Source organism: Glossina fuscipes, unplaced genomic scaffold (assembly GCF_014805625.2).
Source record: "Glossina fuscipes isolate IAEA_lab_2018 unplaced genomic scaffold, Yale_Gfus_2 122, whole genome shotgun sequence".
Classification (NCBI taxonomy): Eukaryota; Metazoa; Arthropoda; class Insecta; order Diptera; family Glossinidae; genus Glossina; species Glossina fuscipes.
In genome coordinates, this window is record NW_023998465.1 from 1,112,488 (window position 1) to 1,118,360 (window position 5,873).

General features: G+C 36.0%; 2 long non-coding RNA genes across 2 annotated transcripts; both read left to right on the plus strand.

Moving 5' to 3' along the window:
- Positions 1-1,297: 1,297 nt before the first annotated feature.
- LOC119640685 lies at positions 1,298-2,120 on the plus strand. The gene is made up of 3 exons (XR_005247704.1): positions 1,298-1,463; positions 1,528-1,893; positions 1,957-2,120. It is a non-coding gene; the product is annotated as an uncharacterized LOC119640685 (long non-coding RNA).
- A 2,509-nt stretch (positions 2,121-4,629) lies between these two features.
- LOC119640686 lies at positions 4,630-5,496 on the plus strand. Its single transcript, XR_005247705.1, has 3 exons — positions 4,630-4,789; positions 4,979-5,072; positions 5,131-5,496. It is a non-coding gene; the product is annotated as an uncharacterized LOC119640686 (long non-coding RNA).
- The last annotated feature ends 377 nt before the right edge of the window (positions 5,497-5,873 follow it).

Consider the following 5,873-nt stretch of genomic DNA (forward strand, 5'->3'; position numbering starts at 1 on the left):
CTCTTCTTCCAGCCAACCCCTCCACCATCTCTCAGAAACTCGTCGCCGAGTTAGCAGCCCAAAACCTTAAACTCTTCTTAGCCGGCCGAAGCCGTTGCCCGGGGATCACCGCTGGGAGGTGAGAGTTTCGGCACATCTATGCTTCTCATCAAAGCATAGTTCATCTCCTTAAAACAGTGTAACTAACATTTGTGCGAGAGCCACTAGAAAAAGCTTTGAAAACTTGACAGGTAAACTCTAACAAGTTGGTGACTGTAGATCGCCCTTTCCGAAAGCCGTGCTGGTGCGGAGAAATATACGAATTAATGGCAAAGGCCAAATGCTGAGCCACAATACGCTCGAACAACTTGGGCAAGACACTCAACTTGGCTATGCCTCTGCAGTTCTCAACCAATTGCCTACTTCCACTCTTGTAGATAGGAATAAGGAAACTACTCTTCCAACATGAAGGGAAAACACCTAAATTCAAGGACAGGTTAAAAATCTTCGAGATCACACCGCATAACTCGACAGCGCACGATTTAAGTACACATGATGGAAAACCATCAGGTCCAGGCGAACAGCTATATTTTAGAGAACTCAACCCTTTAAAAACGTCATCTTCCGAAATAACCAAGTTAGGTGTTGAAACCGAGTTAGTTATAGGATATGGGTAGTTCAAAATTTTTGTTTGTAAAAAACCAATGAATCAAAGCGTAAAGAAAAAATACTTCTTTTACTTTGGATTCGCGGCACTTTCTTCTCAAAGTATATTATAAATTCACACACTGTAAAGAAAAATAGCCACGAAATTCAACAAACAATTAAAATATTAATTGCCGAAACAAAATATAGACGACTATACCCCGAGACAGAGTTGCCAGACTGCTTTTGTTTTCAATATCAATGTATATATATACCTTTCTCCCAGCAGGAACTTCCAGCTAATTGTTTCATGCGAGTTAGCTCAAATAGGTGCTGTATACAATTTTTGTCGACCTTTGGTAAGAAGAGCATTCCACTACCTCTAAGGAGACAATCTTGTCAGAAAGAAAATTCACCGTCAAAAGCGTACAGTTGAACAGATAATAAAATTAAAGACATAACTGGTACTGCTTGTAAAATATTTCATCTAATATTTTGTCTAACTAAAAATTTGGAATCAATCAGCTTTGGCAACGGGCACAACCTCTAAGTGACGACGTCTCAAGTCAACTGCGAGAAACATTTATAAATTTACTTATTAAGTGCGTCTATATTTTTATCCACTCCTGTTAATTTTTGATATAATTGCTGAACTTCACTCTTGCAGCGAAAAATTTGCGAATTTGTATAGTCTTTGGCTAGAATTGGGACAGCGTGTATTCAAAGGTCCAAAGGATTATTCAATTATGGAGCCTTCCACATCTCAGATGCGTTCGGCTTTGGAACATTCAATGAGCCGTCGAGAGCTTTTCAAGCAAAAGGCTTAGAAAGATTTGGAGGTACATTCGAAGTTGTCTTTCAAAAACCGATGAATATTATTTAAGTTTTTCTAATCATTATTAGCTTATTTTAGGTAGCGTGAAAAATTGTTCGATGGCCGAAATTTTGAGCGAATTTGTTACGTATGTTGGGTACACTAGACCGTCTATTAGCAGAACAATAGTAAAATTAATAATTTCGTTTGTAACGGGGTTTTATTTATAGCTTGGGTTTCGCTCAGGTCGGTCCAGCGGTCCGTTCCAAGAAAATTTGTTCGCTGAACATACTTCGGTGTTAGATCAAAAATATATATTTATGGAATCCAAGAAGCATACAAGATGGTGACGCAACGTTATTTATTTTTATTTATATTTACACAACAAATCTTTTAATCGGAGCCGGTAACGATGTCTGCTTCCTTACACGTTTCGTGTTGAAACTTCCACTCATGTAAGAATTCAACTCCTTTTTAATAAGAACAATTATTTGCAAATAATTCGAAATTTATTCCAGGAAGAAGATATTTGGAGATCGTCCGAAGCTTTCGTTGCTTTAATGGATATGTTTTCCCATAATGATTGGCGTGAAATTATAATGTAAACGGACTTAGCTAAAGAAGTTCAGAAACTGGAGAAGACGTTTAGGAGTAAAGCTCGTTCGGCCTACCTAGCTCCACAACAGACTGACTGTAATTCAGAGCAAAAGAAAGTTTTTATTGCCTTACTTTATAATTTCTTTCAAGTTTCTTTCATCCAAAATCTTTGTTATACTGGGTATTTACTTTTTTCTTCCAATAAAGTGCATTTCCGTCGTTTAAACGCAGAAGATTCGGTTTTATTATATGTTTCAAGTTGCGAAAATTGTCAACACTTGCTACGTGCTAAGGAGCACTGATTTTTGGTGGTAAAACGGTGAAAATATTAAGGTCGGCTGTAACAAACAGCACAACCGGTGCTCGAATTATTTCGGTGACTCTTAGCATAGTTAGCAAGTAAAAAACTTTATATTAACTTCAAAGAGGATCTCTGCCATGACATCTAATGAAAGAAAATTAAGTAACAAAACTATATTTCCTGGATTCGGGCCGTGGCATTAAAATTAATCTGCAATAAGTAATGAAACTTTACCGAGATTTTGGTTAAATAAGATTTCACTGCAGAATGCCAGCCAACACTTTCTTTGGCCCGGGATAAAGCACTGCAACCTTTTAATTTGCGCAATATTGCGTTCCCATCCGTCTTCTGAAACGTCTGCAATAGAGGCCGTTGCTGGTAAAACTAAAGAGAAGTCTAATGCTAGTGACGGTAATGGAAACAGCGGTTTAGAGAAACGGAACGCTAATAAAAATCGTTTTACCAATGTTGTAATTTACGTGAAGTGAGCAAAATTGCGAATGATACATGGTCTAATTTTCAACGCTTCGTGATGAAAATCAGACCACAACTATAACATACTTATTTTTCATTTAATAATTTTTCTTCAACAATAGATGGCTCATTGGACTGTACAGAACAGGTTCAAGCATAAAGTTCTTTACACGAGCCTTAAGAAAGTTAATGATTAACTTTGCGTCCTCTCGCGTCTGCGACGTAACCAAAATCATTTCATAGGAAGTTTTGTATTTTCTTGTTTTTTAATTGGCTTCTTATTTCATTTTATGGCACTTTATTTTTTAGAAGATTTTTATTATTTTAAATATTTTGGGATTTTGTTTATTTCTCGAATAATTTTAAGTTGATACAGAGCAATGAGAGCAACAACAGCAATTTAAGATATGTATTAGCGTGAAGATAGTAAATATATATGTATATGTATTAGAGTCTCATATAGGAGTGCAGATATATGAGACGAATAGAAGGATTTGTGAAGGAATATAGTCTCTATTTGATTCAGATCATTTATAAGTTCAAATTTCATTACCTTACTATTCAATATAAGTTATAAAATTTAGACAAATATTCTACTTCTATTATCCACTTTCTTTATAGCAGACCTACTCTACAATGACAATGTATGACTACAGCTCTTCTACACCAGAGGATATATTGTCACAATATTTATAATTGGTCCAGTATCAACGGATGGAACTGAGAGCGAAGAGAAATCGTCTTTTAAACATGAATAAGATATTGCCACCAAGAACTATCTGGAACCAGTAATGTTCGGATTTTTAGTTGTATGTAGCTTAATATACCGAGAGACAGAACAAAGACATGAGCAACATCTAAGTATAATATACCCGGTACCGCAAGTGGTGTAGGGTATAAAAAACACTTCCAGAGAGCAATTGGCACACTCGAGTTTGACATTGAAGGGAATGCGCTACAACATGTCAATAGATAACATAAGATAGATTGCTTCTTCTGTGCGATAAGACTTAACCACACATCCCAAAAACGTTAAAAACACTGAAATAAATTGAACTGAACTGTATGCTGCTTTGCTCCTTACATCTATCTATATGTGGACTTATGAAATGAACGAAGAAAAGCAATTCTTTCATGCATAGCCTCAAATGATGATTTGTTCGTTTCACACGGAATTCATAGGCTATCAGAAAAATAGGCTTTGGAAAAATGCAATTGCAATGGGAACATGCGTCATTAGGATTGTGGTTTTATCTTATGATGTTTTAAAACCGTATACTTTTATCGTGGACTATTTGAATTGTTAGAGTTCGCGCAAGATCCGGGCGTTGAAGACGATATGCTTCGTATTATTAATCACATTTTGGAAAATGATTGCAGTATTATGATTACGGATCACCAAAATGCGATTAGAGCCGACGTCGACCATTCATGTGCATTTTTATGGTGAAACGAGCCCAAATCGTAATATAATTAAAAGTCCATTTCCCATCGTTTAAAACTATAAAACGAGTAACCAGAAAGTAGCATTACTTCTTAATGTGTTAGGTATTGAACAATTTCGAATGATCGCCACGATCGAGAAAGTTTACTGCCAGAAAAAAACAACGGTACACAAGAAAATTCAAAAAGCTTATTTTGGTAAACAATTTCTTATATTTTCCTGAATTTCAAAAAATTATATCCGTACATTCAAACTTTTTCGTATTTATTTCAAATTTCTATAGATTGAATCAAAATGGTCATCACACGTTCAAAATAGCACACATTCCAAAAGCCCATTCATCAGCCTCGATTAGTGACTTTTTCAAGAATACAATGAATACACAAAATAAATCTGATCTGCCATATTTATTCGCTCTGGCTCAAAATCAAATGTTAAATTATCGCAAATCCCTTCAGTGCTCATACTACTCATACTACAACCCACACTAGTCCTAAGAAGGGAAACAGTATTAATGCCGATGCGAAAGAAGGAGGTACAGAAAACATTCGAAAATTCGTAAGCCACTTAGACACTTAGTGTATATACAAGCAAACTCCTTCTTGCAATGACGAAAATCACGCATATTCGCTGTTTAGACAATTTTATCAACAAAAACCAAGCATTATGCAGTCATCGATGACGATTCACTAGACATACAGTAAACACAACTTTTTTTTTACAGCACCAGCAGAAAGCTGTCCTCTTCACTGCATTGCAACTGAAGGGAATTTTAAGTCGTCCAGAAGCCCAAATGCTGCTGATCGGTTTATCAAAAGGTAAGCTAGGTGTGTAAGTAATGCGTCGATGGATAAGCAAATAAATGTTTTAATTTAGGTGAAATTTCTAAACATGACTAGTCAATCCCCGTTTGATTCATCGCGATCGTGAAGCCATTATGTGGAACTTACATAAACATATGGTTTACATATGGTCAACAGCAACAGCAACAAATTCTGCAAACCTTAGCTGCTGAGCAACAACAGCATACACAATATTCAAGGTACATCTTATAATCGGAATCGGCGGACATCGCTTAGAAACTATGGACAATATTCTCTATGATTCTAATGGTTTAGTAGATAATCCCCACCAGCAACCCCAACAAAGCAGTGTAATGCAGGAAGTAGTTTTGTGTATTTACGCAGTATTCCTACCTATAGCGGACAATTTCAGCGCAGACGTTTCCCTGGGCCTAACACAGCTACTATTGGTAATCACATTAGGCGAAATTTCTAAACATGTCATTAGGCTTGCTTCTAATTCTGATTCTCAACAGTAACAGCACACGAATCAACAGTCCCACTACAGAGCGAAAGTTACATCAAATAATCATAATAAATGCATGTACCATCCCCGCAACCAACTGCAATTTTATCCGTCGGCAGAAGCAAATATAAATGAAATGATAATGAGTTAAATAAATTTTTATCAATTTTTTGTCAATTTTTGATTTTTCTTAAGAAATTTTCCTTAGTTAACAAACTTCAACATTTCTTATTCGTTTTAAATAAACAAATGTCTTAAACAGTCTGGCAACTCTGTCGCGCGGTATAGTCGTCTATATATTGTTTCGACAA